This window comes from Podarcis vaucheri (genome assembly GCF_965113315.1).
Source record: "Podarcis vaucheri genome assembly, chromosome: 2".
NCBI lineage: Eukaryota > Metazoa > Chordata > Lepidosauria > Squamata > Lacertidae > Podarcis > Podarcis vaucheri.
The window spans coordinates 3,958,598-3,974,073 of record NC_138760.1 but is presented as its reverse complement, the minus strand read 5'-3'; the positions used below and the strand labels follow the sequence as shown (position 1 = coordinate 3,974,073).

Genomic DNA, 15,476 nt, shown 5'->3' with positions numbered 1-15,476 from the left:
TCACGGCAAAGATATCCTCCAAGGCCTCAAAATTGACAGAGCATGACCTCCCAGCAGAAGAGCACCATGGGAACCAGCCTCCAGCAGCAACAGCAGCAGCAGCAGCAGTGGCAGCACACCCTCTCCCTCTGCCTCACACCTCTGGAAAGCGGCAGTTACTGGGGTTACTCTTCGCACTGGAACATGGAAAGCTACCTTTGCACCAGGTATATGGCCACCCAGCCTAGTTTTGTCTACTCTGACTGGCAGGGTCTCAGGCAGAGGTCTTTCAGGCCACCATGCTATCTGGTGCTTTTTATTGAGCAGGGATTGAACCTGGGGCCTCCTGCATGCCAAGAATACCTCCTCCCTCCCCACCCACTCACTTTCGGTGGGAGGCATCCGAACTCTGAATGGAGATCAAACTCAGAAGCAGAAAATGCAGTAAAAGGACCCACAGGTCGCCAGGCAAGACTTGGCCAATTGCCGTCCAGCTCCAACAAGGCCACAAAACCATGAGCCCTCTTTCATGTGACAGAAAAAATGGTAGCAACCTGCCCTCCACACACAGGAGGGTGCCAAATATGAGAAGGTGACAGATACACATTCTTTACATGAGAGCTTGTAAAGGACATGGGATGCAGCATTTATTCCCAAACAGAAAAGTCTGCACAGTACAAAACAAAAACACATGTTGCTGATAAGGTAGCCCCAGTTCTCAGAAGATGAGTTAGATTAGTTCCTACATCCTCTCCACACTGATTATGCAAAGGCAAGCATGCTTAAAGATCAGGCTAAAGCTCAGCCTGGCTAAATTCTACTGAGGTCTGAAATATGATTATGTCCTCCTGGGTTTCATGATACAGAGGAAGGGAAAGCTGAGTGTAGTCGGACACACACTCTGGACTTTAAGAAGGCCAATTCTAAAAAGCTGAAGGAGCTACTGGGTGTGATCCTGTGATCAGAAATACTCAAAGAGAAGGGAGTCCCAAGATGGATGAGAGATTCTAAAGGGAGAAATATTGAAGGCCCAAATGCAGACAATACCAACAAGAAAGAAAAGGGTGAGGCATCTCAGGAAACTGGTGTGGCTGCATTACAGATGACAGATTACAGATGAGCTGAGAGTTAAGAAGGGCATGTATAAAAGATGGGAGAAAGGGGAAATCACAAAGGAGGAATATACACAAATAGCTAACAGTTGCAGTGGAGAACAGTTGCAGGCTGGCTAAAGCTCAGAATGAGCTCAGGCTTGCAAACATAGCTGTCAACTGTCCCTTATTTGGAGGGAAGCTCCCTTATCCCAGCGCCGTGTCCCGCTGCTGTTCCTTATTGATGATGTCCCTTAAATTTCCTGGGTTTCAAAGGAAGCAGCTCCTCTCCTTCCCTCCCTGTTGGCCAGGGACGAGGGAGGCTCCAACTGTGTTGCTTGGCTGCCCAGCCTGCCCCCCTCCGGCCTCCTCTCACCAGCCTCGGCCCCCGGGAGCCCCTCCCCACTGGGACTGGCGGGGGCCTCGGCCCCTTCCACCGCCATCCTCCTCATGGCCGCCGAACTGAGCGTCTCTGCCTGGGGCCTCCCCTATGCCTGTCGTTGCCGCTCCCGCTAGGCTGTACTGCAGCTGCAGTACCCGGATGCAGGACCCGGATGAGATGGGCAGCCTGGCGCGGCCTATGAATTGCTGAGGGGCCTTGAGAGGAGAGCGAGAGAAAGCAGTTCAGAGAGAGGAGGCAGAGGCGCGGGCAGGTGTTCCAAGGGCTAACCATGGAGGGGGAAAGCGGAGCAAGCACTTCTCCCATAATTTGTAGTGGTAGACTAGCATAGATGGTCTGATCTGCGGGTTTACTTCGGGTGCTATTCCCCCCCCCTTCCTCCCGCCCCGCCGGATGGAACTGAGAGCTGCAGATGGAGCACGAGAGAAAAGATACAGAACTGCAGCAGCATCTTCGTAGCTTGGACTTCGTTTTGCGCGAAAAGTGGTTCCTGCTTGTAGTTATTTAATTGCAGTGTTTCATCAGCTGGTGTCTTGAGCAGCAACCTCTGGAAACGAAGGGCTAAAAACCGGTGCTGCTCTCCCACATTATCTGGTCCCTTTTAACTTCTTATTTCAGCTGGTTGACTAAAATCCCTTATTTTGGCTGCTGATCCCTTATTTTCGAGGCTGCTGGTCCCTTATTTTCAAATCTGTAAGTTGACAGCTATGCTTGCAAGAGATGTTAGAAATAATAATAAAGGCTTCTTCGGCTATGTCTGAAGTAAGAGAAAGAACAAGCAAGTGGTAGGGCTTCTGCACTGAGAAGACGGAGCAATGCTATTAGGTGACAGAGAGAAGGTTTAACTACTCAACACCTACTTTGCCTCTGTCTCTGTTGGACATCACTTTTCACAAGGAAAGTGATGTCCAACCTGGTGATAACAGAACAAATGATGGGATCTGCAGCCCATGATAGGAAAAGAGGAGTAAGGGAACACCTAGGTACTTCAAAGGAATTAAAATATCCAGGGCCTGATGAGCTGCATCCAAGGATGCTAAAGGAGCTTGTGAATGTCATCTCACAGCCTCTGTCTAGGATCTTTGAGAATTCTTGGAGAACAGGTGAGGTCCCTGCAGACTGCAGGCGGGCAAATGTTGTCCCTATCTTCAAAAAAGGAAAAAAAGAAGACCAGGTAACGACTGGTGAGCTTGACATTAATACCAGGAAAGGTCATAGGACAGATATGTCTGTGAGCACTTAGAAAAAGATGCTGTAATTACTAAGATCCAGCATGGCTTTATCAAAAATAAGTTGTTCCAGACCAATCTCTTTTTTCTTTTTTAGATGGAATTAAAAGATTGGTGGGTCAGGGAAATGCTGTGGACATAGTGTATCTTGATTTCACTAAGGCTTTTGACAAAGTCCCTCATGATATTCTCATGAGGAAGCTGGTAAAATATGGGTTGAACAAGGTTCAAGGTTAGGTGGATTTGTAGCTGGTTGGTTGACTGACCAAACCCAAAGAGTACTCATTAATGGTTCTTCGTCATCCTGGAAAAAAGTGACAAGTAGGGTCACACAGGGTTCTGTCCTAGGCCAATTGTTGTTCAGCTGTTGTTCAATTTGATAATTTGCTCATGACACCAAACTGGGAGGGGTAGCTAATGCCACAGAGGACAGATTCAGAATTCAAAATGACCTTAACAGATTGGAGAACTGAGTGCAAGCTAACAAAATGAATTTCAATAGGGACAAATGTAAGGTTCTGCACTTAGGCCGAAAGAACCAGATGCAAAAATATAAGATGGGGGACACCTGGCTTACTTGCTGTACATGTGAAAAGGATTTAGGGGTCTTGGTGGACCACAAGCTTAACATGAGTCAACAGTGTGATGCAGGAACAAAAAAGGCTAATGCTATTCTAGGCTGCACCAACAGAAGTACAGTGGTATCTCGGGTTACATACGCTTCTGGTTACAGACGCTTCAGGTTACAGACTCCGCTATCCCAGAAATAGTACCTTGGGTTAAGAACTTTGCTTCAGGATGAGAACAGAAATCGTGCTCCAGCGGCGCGGCAGCAGGAGGCCCCATTAGCTAAAGTGGTGCTTCAGGTTAAGAACAGTTTCAGGTTAAGAATGGACCTCCAGAACGAATTAAGTTCTTAAACCGAGGTACCACTGTATAGTGTTCAGATCATGGGAAGTAATAGTACCACTCTATTCTACCTTGGTCAGACCACATCTAGAATACTCTGTCCAATTCTGGGCGCCACAATTTAAGAAAGATGCTGACAAGCTGGAACATGTTCAGAGAAGGGTCTAGAAGCCAAGCCTTATGAGAAACGGTTGAAGGAGCTGGGTATGTTTAGCCTGGAAAAGAGGAGACTGAGAGTAGATATGATAGCCATCTTAAAATATCTCAAGGGCTATCACACAGAAGAGGGAACAAGCTTGTTTTCTCCTGCTCTGGAGGGTAGGACTTGAACCAACAGTTTCAAGCTCCAAGAAAGGAGATTCCAACTAAACATCAAGAAAAACTTTCTGACAGTAAGAGCTGTTCAACAGTGGATCAGGAGGTTGTGGACTCTCCTTCCTTGGAGGTTTTTAAGCAGAGGTTGGATGGCCATCTGCCATGGATTCTCTAGCTGTAATTCCTTCATTGAAGGGAGTTGGGCTAGATGGCCTTGGGACTCTTCCAACGCTACAATTCTATGATTCTATGAATGCAAGACACAAGTCATTCTCAGGCTGCAATTATTCTGCAGCCTCTAGCCTTCCCAGGGTCAATAAATTTGTTGCTGGTGCTTAGGGGTTTGAAATATTTACATATTTCTGTGGGGAGCCTTTGGGACCATTCAAAAAAAAGTTAGACTAACCCATAGGAATCTGAAACACATTCCCTCTCTGGTCATAACACCTTTTTGCAAATAGTTCCATCCTTAGTGGCTTTCATGGAAGATCCAGTCAAACACAATTTACCTCTGCACAAAAATTATGCAGGGGCCTCTGTAAATAAAAAGTAATAGAGTTTAAAAAGCACTCTTAGAATGAATGTGCCAAAGGTCCAGAGATGTCAAGCTAGACATTAACAGAGGGATACGTTTTTTGTTTTGTTAAAAGAGAAAAGAAGAAAGCCAGTCCATGATGAATCAAGTTTTTTTCTGTGGCTGCAGTGCTTTTTAAAGTTTAAGTTAAAGCAGATGTAGCAGCCAAAGCTGTTCTTTATGCAGAAGAGTTCTCAACTTAGGAAAGAAAGGGCCCTTCATACTGGGTATAAAGTCCAGTTCAGATTGCCAGGGAATTGTACAGCTGCAAGGCCTCCCATTTTCAAATGCTCCCCTCTTTAGCAGCCGGGATATTCAAGCGCCAACTTGCTAAAAATAAAAAGCAGGAAGCTATTCCGGCAGAAGAGAAAGGATCTCTCTCTCTCTCTCTCTCTCTCTCTCTCTCTCTCTTAAGTTTCCAAGCATGGCCAGTTTTTTCCCACTGCTTTCAGGTCTCCAGTGTGAAAACTCAAAGAGCCTATTAGATAAGCCCAGGGGTCTTCAGCTCTGTTCTTCCTTTTCTTCTGTAATACTTTATGTGCCAGAAGTTGAAATAGAACCTTAGCAGCTACTTTGGCTTCTGCAGCCTTGACACAAGCCATCCAAACATTGGGCAAAGACAGGACTTTTGAGGGCACGTAGTCCAACCATTTGTCTGGTCTTGGATCGCAAATCCTTCCTTTAAGCAAACAGCAACAAAAAAGCACATTCCTGACCAACACGTTGGGTGAGATCACCCCAGAAATGTAGACCTGCCGTGAACCGATGCAGCCACAGCTGCCTGAGACTGCAGACCTTGAAAAGGCCCGACTGTGCTTTCCTGAGAAATGTGTGCAGTTCTTTTCAGAGAAGCTCCTGTGAGTGTTTAGGTTCTGTGGCCCAGTCAGCATCCAGCCACAAAGCCAATTCGTGAGTCTCTGAAGGGATGCAAACCAACCAAGCCAAGTGAAACAGAACAGGGTGTTTGTTACATGTTGGCAAATGGGGGGTGAATGGGTAAGCACTGGAAAAACACCCCCCCTTTTTTTGATTCAGCAGGTTTCAAGAGCCAGTTCAGACAACACTAAACAACTGCTTGCAGAAGTGGTCTGCTAGAGCTGGCCATACCTAGGATTATGGCCCAAGGTACACCATAAGGGTGATGTTTTTGTCCCTTTGTTGTTGTTTTCATAAAAGCTAAAATCAGCCTGGGTAAGCTGTGAGATGGGGCAGCACGAGGGTGAGCTGAGAGAATCCTTTTAATCCTTTTTATTTATTGAATTTATATACCACCCTATGCCCTCTGGTAGGTTTTTTCAGCTCAGACATATTCTCCCCATACCTTGTTGTTTTCACCCATGGGAGAAGAAATATAGAGATCCCATATCTCCTCTATAGCCCCCCCCCCCCCGTTTCCCAATAAACAGGTGAAAAAGCAGTTGGGGAGTATGCTTTCCTAAAAATATAAGGATTAAGCAGCCTCTCTGCCCCACTCTTTCTCCATCCCAATTCATATATTACTGATGTGGCTCTTACCAAACAAATCACCAAACAAACATGGAACTCAGCTGCAATGCGCAGTTTGAGCTACAGATTTTCCTGTTAACAAAACAAGAGTTGAAGGTCCGGTGCTACTCTGCTACACTTGTAGACTACTCAATAAGTAAAGGTTTGCATGAGTAAGCCATCTGGATAGCCAGCTATATATTCCTATTCTCATCCCCATTAGGTGAACTGGGCACACTAGATCACTTCCCTTTTTATCTTACTTTCTTTTTATCTTCTGTCATGACTATTTTAATCACAAAGCCTGTCAAGGGGAGCCTTCATCAAATTCGGACGTCTCAGGATTGAACTGCATGGCTGCACCAGGGAGATTCATGTACGCTATCCTGAGCCATTTTTCTTCCAGAGTTACAGATTGTTCAGGTCCAAACATGACCTTAAGATCCCTGGGTCTCAACAGATGCAACAGATTCAATAGCTTCCCACCACTCACCTTCTAATAATCCATTGAACAGCCCTACTGTATATCCTGAAAGGTTTTTGTTTTTTTAATACTTGAATTAGTGAGCTAGAAATTAGACGGATAGAAATAAGAGGCAGGGTCTTTTCCAGGGGTTGGCAACCTAAGGTCCGTGGGCCAGATGTGGCCCAACCGCCTTCTCAATCCAGCCCATGGACAGTCCGGGAATCAGCGCGTTTTTACATGAGTAGAATGTGTGCTTTTATTTAAAATGCATCTCTGGGTTACCAGCCCCCCGCTGAAAAAGGTTGCTGACCCCTGGTCTTTTCTGTGTCAATGAAACTCTCTCCCTGGAGACTATCCTTGTTACCTAATTGTTTTATTTGATTAAGCATTTCAGGAAGGAGGAATATAAGGAGCTTTTTTTAAAGGATCTGACTTTGCTGCTGCTTTATCCTCCATTTTAAGTCTTTGTTATATTTTCTATTATTTGCATTTATTTTGCTAGCTAACCTTGTTAAATTCTTGGTAGAAAAGGCAAGCAGGACTTACAGATTTTCAATAAGCAAAGCTGGAAAAGAGCTGTATACTGCTATCAGGAACGTCCAGAGGCAGCAGAGATCACAGCCTCCAGGGGACACTAGCTGCAGAATATTAACTGTTCCTGCTTGATATTTAGAAATGTATGATGAACTGATTTAAATAAGATTGCTTAAAAGTTGCAGTCATACCATGTTAGTGGTTTTTGGCAGTCATGCTTACTTTATTCTGCATTGTGTAATTATATAAATTTGTAATAATTTATTTCTAATGATTAGGTATGCTTATTCATTTCTCTTTTTAAAAGTTATCTCTGAAGGTCAACATATGCTGATTTCAAAATACATTAGGGACTTGATTTGGCTCTGTTTTACTTTGACCTCCATGCCACTACCAGTCCACATCTCATTACAACCATAGGGCTGTGCCTTCATATACTTCTTACACCAAAAATGGTGCTGGTGTTTCAAAGTGCTGCTGAGAGGCAGAAAAGCCTGTGGAAAAGTAACCAGAATCTGCAGAAATACAGTGGTACCTTGGGTTAAGTACTTAATTCGTTCCGGAGGTCCGTACTTAACCTGAAACTGTTCTTAACCTGAAGCACCACTTTAGCTAATGGGGCCTGCTGCTGCCGCCGTGCTGCCAGAGCCCAATTTCTGTTCTTAACCTGAAGCACTATTTCTAGGTTAGCAGAGTGTGTAACCTGAAGCGTATGTAACCCAAGGTACCACTGTAAAGGAATCTGCTTTATACTAAGTCAGACCACTGGCCCACCTAGCTCAGTATTGCCTACACTGAACAGCAGCCGTTCTCTGGAGTTTCAGACAGGGACTTTCCCACCACTACCTGGAGATGTCAGGAATTGAACCTAGAATCTTTTGCATGCAAAGCTGGCGCTCTCCACTGAGCTGTTTGCAATGTTGGTGCTACTAGTACTACCAAGATCCACAGCTACATAACATTTTTCTCTCATGAATGATCTAGAGTGTCAGATGTTGCACACCACTGTGAGAGCTTAACAGTGTTGACCTGCATAAGAGACAACTGGGAGAACCTTGCAAGAGTAGCACACTAATAATTTTAAAATTAGATACTCTCCATGGTAGTCTGTGTTCATAAAGGAGCGTACAGAACTCCTCACCATGGAGGTTGGCTAATTTTCTCCTTGTTGCTCTAGGTGTGCACTGATTCTGTGACACACCATAATAAGTATAACAAATGCAGCAGCAACGTAAGAAGAGCCTTGCTGAATTAGGTTCAAGTCCCATCTAGCCCAGCATCCTATTCTATCTATGGGAAGCCTGCCAGCAGGACCTGAGTGCAACAACCCCACTTGAGATTCCCAGCAGTGGGTATTCAGAGGCATGTTGCCTGACAGTGGAAGTAGGACCAGCAGCCACTGACAGTCCTAAACTCCATTAATCTGTCTAATTCTCTTTGAAAGCCATCCAAACTGGTGGTCATCACTACATCTCCTGAAAGTGAATTCTATAACTATGTGCTAAATACCAAATGAATAAATTCTGTACCTTCTTTTGCCCGTCCTGAATCTTCCAACATTCAGCCTCATTGGATGACCCTAACTTATATTATTACGAGAGATGGCAGAGAAAACCTCTTCCTGTCTCCACACCAGTGCATTTACCCAATATACCCAAGGATTGCTTCAAGGCTACGCCGCAATTCAGACCCATGAGAGCATGCTCAAAGGGGGCTGAGGAATCTGAGATATTCATTCTGCTATCCACCCCATTCAAGCACACAGAAGAGCCCAGAGTATAAACATGCTTTTAAATTTATTTTTTTTTAAGGCTTAATTTCCTGCCTTAAGCATATACAGCAACACTTGAATTTTTAAATGGGCACCATGAGGGGGATGAGCAGTCTCACCTCCAGCAGACAGTTAACTGCTTTAAGCTAAGGCATTATGCCATAATCAGACATTATGGAAATAAGTGTTTACATGTTCAGAACTCACCCTGCTGAGATATAAAGGTCCTAAATAGCACATCAGATGCTGATCTGCAATGTAATAGAATCCAGACCAGATTGGAGTTTTTGTAGGCTCAAACCCAGTAAGCAGCAACCCAGCTATGATTCCCTCATCCTTGCTTTCCCTTATCCCAATCTGTCCTTTCCAAGCTCTACCTCTCTAACTTTCTGTCAGAGAAGGCAAATGGTTTGGCCCTGACTTTAGCAAAGGAAGCAGCACTGGCAACAAACATAGATAGGAGTGAGGCTGATGTGTAAAGCAGATGTTCCTAATGGCACAACAAAACATAGCATCTTTTCCCAGATCATGCCCTCCCATACTATCCCCAGGGGCAAGCCACAGCAAGGAGATTTCCATTCTAGTCTACCCCTGCTAGTCTTCCCCCACCCCCTTGCAACTGCCAGGCAGCTAGCACTAGGCAGACAGGCTGGTCAGGCGTTGTAGGGGAGTATCCCTGGAAGTGTCAAAGCCAAACAAGCGTCACCTCCCTACTGTCACTATTTTGCAGGAGGGATTCCAGCACATACCTGAAATGCAGGTTTGTGCAATTGAAGTGAATTAAAACACTCTGTCAACCCTAGCAAATCCACCTTTTTCAAAAACCAAGCAAACTTATTGTGGTTTGGAAAGTGAGGGGGGAAAGTGTGGGATCAAATAATGATTAATGGGAGAACATTTACATAAGAAGAGCCCTGGTGGATCAGGCCAATGGTCAATCTATTCCAGCATCCTGTTTTCACAGTGGCACCCAGGTATCCCCATGGGAAGCCCACAAGTAAATTCCTTGCAAGAAAATCATAATGAATGCTCACTGTTGTATAACCATTCTGTAAAGAAACCAGAATGAGTGCTCAATAAAGAGCATGCAGGGGGCTGTGGCCATTGGTAGTTCTACTCAGAGTAGACTCATTGAAATGAATGACCACGACTAACTAGGGCCCATTAATTTCAGTGAGTCTACTCTGACTAAAACATACAGTCTCTAACCAACGTGAAAGCTTTGTGCACGCAAATCAGGGTGAGTGCCCAATAGAGAGGTTGCCTGGGGAAGCCCAAGCCCACATGTCACGCCACTAAGGAACCAAAAGATCACCCCATCTCCACCACACATGCCAGGCATAAAGGGATGCCCCTGCCAGAGGGCGGGGAAACTGCTTCTGCAAAGGAAACAGCACTGGCAATAAATATGGAATGGAATGAGGTTGATTTGCAAAACAGATGTTCCTTGAGGAGAAATAAATAAATCCATATGGCATTAATTATGGAGCGCCCCCCCCCCGCTTTCTTGTTATGCAAGTTCATGTGACCTGTAAAACAGAAAAAGGCTCCAGAAACACTCAACTCAAATATTTTAGGACCAGATATTCTACCAACGTCAGCCGAAGTTCCCAGAAATCTATGAAAGCTACATCATTCTAAGAGTAATTCTACTGTCTGAATTCTGCAGGAAATGACAAATGTTTTAGTTATCAGGGATGGGGCCATCAATGGGTTTTTGCAAAGACCAGCAAGGGTCTGGAATAGTATTTCAAAGTCCTAAGCCAAGCATCAACAATTTTAGCAGCCAGCATCTAATTGTTGGACACCAATCCTTTCCAGAGCTGAAATATTTTGAATTCTTCAGTTGCCAGACTTCTTGCACTTTTTCCAGCCCATCCTAAACCTCTGATAGCTGAAAGTAAACAGCAGGGGAGCCATTTCTCAAAAACCCTGTGTTTTGCCATTCACACTCTGCTAACTTTGGGCTACATGTTTCCTTCCACAGCACACATATACATATTGCTCACAACAAAGGGAAGGGATGGAATACTTTATGTTAACACACCTCCCAGACCTTATGTACGTGTGCTTGTTCGTGCATAGTGGAGTACCGCACAGAGAGAACTACTATACTGCTGAACAGGCAAATCCACAGGCTGATCGGACCCATTATGACCAGTCCCATATTCCAAGAATATAAACCATCCCTTGCTATAATTGCCTCCAATAACACCTATGTGATACCCCCTTAGTTCTTTGAAATGTCTCCTCAAAGCCCATGAAGCCTTGGCACTACCCTCTAGTTCCCAATTAATGCAGAATTCTCTAATCAGAAGCAATTCCCGTTGAGTTTAATGGGGTTTATTCCCAGTCAGGTGTGTATGCAATGGCTACCTAAGACTGAAACTAACCCTAACTACCCCACTGCCTTCACTTCTCTCCTCTTCCTTGGTTGTTTCCTTTATATTAAAGTTTAGATTGGGGAAGTTCCTCAAGGCAGGGACTTGTCCTCTTGTACTCTGTAAGACCACTCTGCCCACTGATCACACTATATGAATCCACAACAACAATTTTATTTTTTCAGGTTCACAATGTATTCTGGAATCCTTGTTCTATCAAGCATCACTCCTCTTCTGAACATACAGTGGTACCTCGGGTTAAGTACTTAATTCGTTCCGAAGGTCCGTTCTTAACCTGAAACTGTTCTTAACCTGAAGCACCACTTTAGTTAATGGGGTCTCCTGCTGCCGCTGCGCCGCCGCTGCACGATTTCTGTTCTCAACCTGAAGCAAAGTTCGTAACCCGAGGTAATATTTCTGGGTTAGCGGAGTCTGTAACCTGAAGCGTATGTAACCCGAGGTACCACTGTAGTATTGGGAACAAAAAAGAACCACCCTGTGATCTTTTGATCGGGGTGGTACATAGATTACACACACACACACACACACACACACACACACACACAGTCTCCCTTGGGAGATTGTGGACTCTCCTTTCTTGGAGGTTTTTAAGCAGAGAGTGGATGGCCATAGGTCATGGATGCTTTAGCTGAGATTCCTGTATTGCAGGAGGTTGAACTAGATGGCCCTTGGGGTCTCTTCCAACTCTACAATTCTGTGATTCTATGAAAATATATATATATATATATATATATATATATATATATATATATATATATATTTTCATAAAAGATTCTGCTTCCACATGGATGTTTATTGTGGGATCAGTGCTTCATGCCTGCAAGTTTATCACAGTTTCTACACAACATGGTTGCCCTCAAAATCCCAGCCTGCATTTCCTCTCTCCCATTTAAATCCTAATTAACTGGGGGGGGGGTATTTATCAGGGGGGAAACCCTGTTGTAAATGGGTTGTTTGTGATATCTAAGCAACTCATTAAGTCCCCTCCCCCATCACCCAAAGTGGGTGAACAAAGAGTTCCACAGTGAACCTACAGTACAGAAACACCCTTGATATTTCTGCTGACGATAACATGGACTTTATTTAACAAAAGAGGAGTTAAGGAGGTATGGAAAGCAAATTAATCCCATCACGAGGCTGCGAAGTTCTAACTTCCATGCCAGTTGGAGAAGTCTGCTCCAGGAATCTGGCACCTTCCAAGAAATCTGTAGATTTAATGCCTTCCTAACTGAAATAACACAATGAGGTATTATCTAATCTCCACAGTAATCTGCCTGCCCCCTCTGTTCTCCCCCTTCTCATGATTTGTATCATCCATATTCAACCAGAGCCCTCCTTCCACGGAGCACGGCACAGCATGTTATGATCCTCATGGCAAATACTGCAAAGCAAGCTAGGCTGTAGGGCAACAGCTTGCCAGGGCCCCTTTAATGAACCTTCGTGTCAAATGAGGATTGGAACCTGAGCTCCAAACCAGACAGAATTCAGTCACATGCATAACTTTCCCCAGAATGTATTGCTATTTTAAAAACTGAGAGCAGCTTAACGAGACAGTGAGTTTAGGCAGAGAAAGCTGGGGTGGGAGGCAGTGTCTTATTTTCAGTTAAAAAAAATAAAATACTGGGGGAAACATGCCGTGTTTGCCATGCCATGCCTAGTTTGGTTCTGGAGGTTCACATGCAAAGCCCAGCATACCAGGAACTGCATGATACTGGGAAAATGTTGCTGCAGTCCCAAAAGTCTAGGCAATTTGTATTTTGGATGGTAAGAGGGGGAAAGCTCCAAACTATGGTGGAGCGGGGAGTGAGGACCCACAAAAGAACTATTGGAAGGAAATATTAATAGGTATCACTGGGGGAAATGCTAAACAGCTCAATTTAAGACACCTGTGCACTTCTGAATTAGTTGGCCTTTCTAATAATTGTATTGATGCCTTTCAAGAGACCAGCTGAGATGCACATCTAGTGGAGTGTGACTGAACTACTAAGGGAAAACAACATTATTTCAATCACGTCTCTCTGGTGTGTATGCCAGAAAGATGCAGAGGCAGTTTAATGGACTCTAAGCATGAATGAAATAAGAGAGATGAGATTTCTCTATTTATTTTTTCAAATCCACTTTTAATAGCTTTTAAATACCCTTGGATTTAAGCCTCTTGATCTTCAGATGCAGTGCCTAACCACCATTCTGTTGTGCCTCTAGATAACATAGCTTCTTTTAGTTTTGTGTAAGGAAGAACTTCAGGCATTCTTAATTGTATCCGTTGTTGTTCTTTCTTCCTTTCCAATTTACTTGTAGGTTTTAATAAAACCAAGGATGGTGTCAAAACTTCCCCTTTAAATCTGAGGGAGATATCATGGCAGCATATCTCCATCACTACCTCGACCCCTCATAACGTCTTCACAAGTGAGGACAAACTATGATTTTGTTCTTAAGGATAAAAATCTAAAAATAATTAGGTATTAATTCATAGTGCTACTGCATAATGCATCTATCCTTCCATTCTGAAACTTTGGATATCCCATCCCTTCTACATCAACTGTGTATCTAAGCTCCAGCTTGCAAAACCAGAAAATTCAGTCTGAAATTTTTCAGACTGAAAATTCAGTCCAAAACTCCAAATAAAGCCCAGAAAGGTTACAGTCCACATTGTCACGTATTGAAATCAAATTCTGGAAACCAAAGTATCAGCAGATTCAGGTGACACAGCCCATCCTCTAATTCAGTAATAATCCGTTTAGGATAATCATATTGTACACCCATTCACAGTCTGTACCTCTTCAGACTGCAGGTGAGGAAATGATATCTTCTGAATTCTCTTTCACTTCAAAAGCCTTCTGCCCACAGAAAACTAACATGCTAAGAAGGTTAGGATAAAATACTTATCTCTGAAATGCTAGCTTTCTACAGGAAGAGAGTTTTGATAAGAGGGAACAACCGCTCCCTGCTTTCATTCTGAAGCCATATAATCAAAAAGAGCTCTTCCATGTAACACTGCCAAACACTTAGCATAGATCTCAGTTCATATTTGATGTTTTTGCAGAAATTATGAATCCATGGAATCACCTGGCTTACCTTTGGTCACACAAACTGCAGTAAGAAATATACTGTACAAATAAACATGGGTTCTCTGAGCTAGGGTCTTAAGGTTTCCCATTTTGAAGAAGACAAATACCCTTTGACTTCACATTAAGTCAAAGAAGTAAGAGCTATGCTGGAGAGAGGCTGATTGTAGAAATCTGGTTCTCAATCGGTTGCTAAAGCATCCTAAGAACAAAAGAAGAGCCTTTTGAATCTGGCCAGTGGCCCATCTAGTCCAGATGCCCATGGTTGGAAGCCTGCAAGCAGGACCTGAGTGCAACAATACTCTCCCCACCTGTGATTCCAGGCACTCTGTTATTCAGAGGCACACTGCCTCCAACATGGGTAGAACATAGCCTTATCCTTCATTAATTTGTTCAATCCTCTTTTAAAGCCATCCAAATTGGTGGCTGTCATTACAGTTTATATACATCATGGGCTGACCACAAGGCAGTATATCTATTATTTATTTATTTACTATTTATTAAATTTATTTACCGCCTTTCATCACAAAATCTCAGGACAGTTCATAGACCATCTACACCATACTCATCAGCTACAAGCAAATTTCTTAAGATGTCACCTTTACTGAGTAAAGAGGGAATGTTTGCCATTTGGGAGAGTATAAAGATGAAGATACAAGTGAAGCTTCTTCAAGAATACTAGAGAAGAAGCAAGAAGCCCTAGGAATAAGGAAACTAAAAACTGCTTAGAAAAGCTTTGCATTGAAATTACAGAAGGAAGGAACCAAACTGAATTCTTTTGTTGTTGTTTTTTAACGACAAAATGTATCCAATCCTAACTCAGACAGAGCTTAGATGAGGACTTTGTTTTGACAGTGTTTATTTCAAAAGAAAAACAAAACAAAACAAAACAAAATGATGGCTTTATAGGAAATGGAGAATTTGTGGAGCTAGGAAAAAGACAGCCTTGGGTCATTTAGCTAGGTTTCTCTGCAGTCTGAAATTCTGCATTTTTTCCCTGGCTTAAATAAATGTTTTCCTGCTATGTGCTTGAAAAGCGAATGTGGAAAGATCAAACAAACAAGAAACATACAGGCTTCAGACAAAGAAATTCAGAAAGGGAATAAAACTTTTAAAATGTGGTGATAAAAAGGCTTTTTAACCATTCAAACTTATTTTTGCAACTTTTTCTTTAAATGCCTACACTTTCCGGAAAAAAAGCAGCCTCACTCCGATCTGGTTTTCTGGGTTCATGAATGATATTTCTGTTAACTACT

At 43.4% G+C, this 15,476-nt stretch overlaps 1 protein-coding gene and 1 long non-coding RNA gene across 6 annotated transcripts in view; one reads left to right on the top strand and one right to left on the bottom strand.

The window, feature by feature from the left end:
- The window catches only part of LOC309524549, a 68,243-nt gene extending 64,538 nt beyond the window's left edge, over positions 1-3,705 (top strand). Inside the window, exons 2-3 of the long non-coding RNA XR_014215997.1 lie at positions 2,949-3,392; positions 3,647-3,705. This is a non-coding gene — a long non-coding RNA (uncharacterized lncRNA). The remainder of the gene's footprint in view (positions 1-2,948; positions 3,393-3,646) is intronic.
- Positions 1-15,476, bottom strand: part of LOC309523675 (low-density lipoprotein receptor-related protein 1) — a 217,355-nt gene that overhangs the window by 140,992 nt on the left and 60,887 nt on the right. The gene's annotated exons all lie outside the window — the stretch shown is intronic.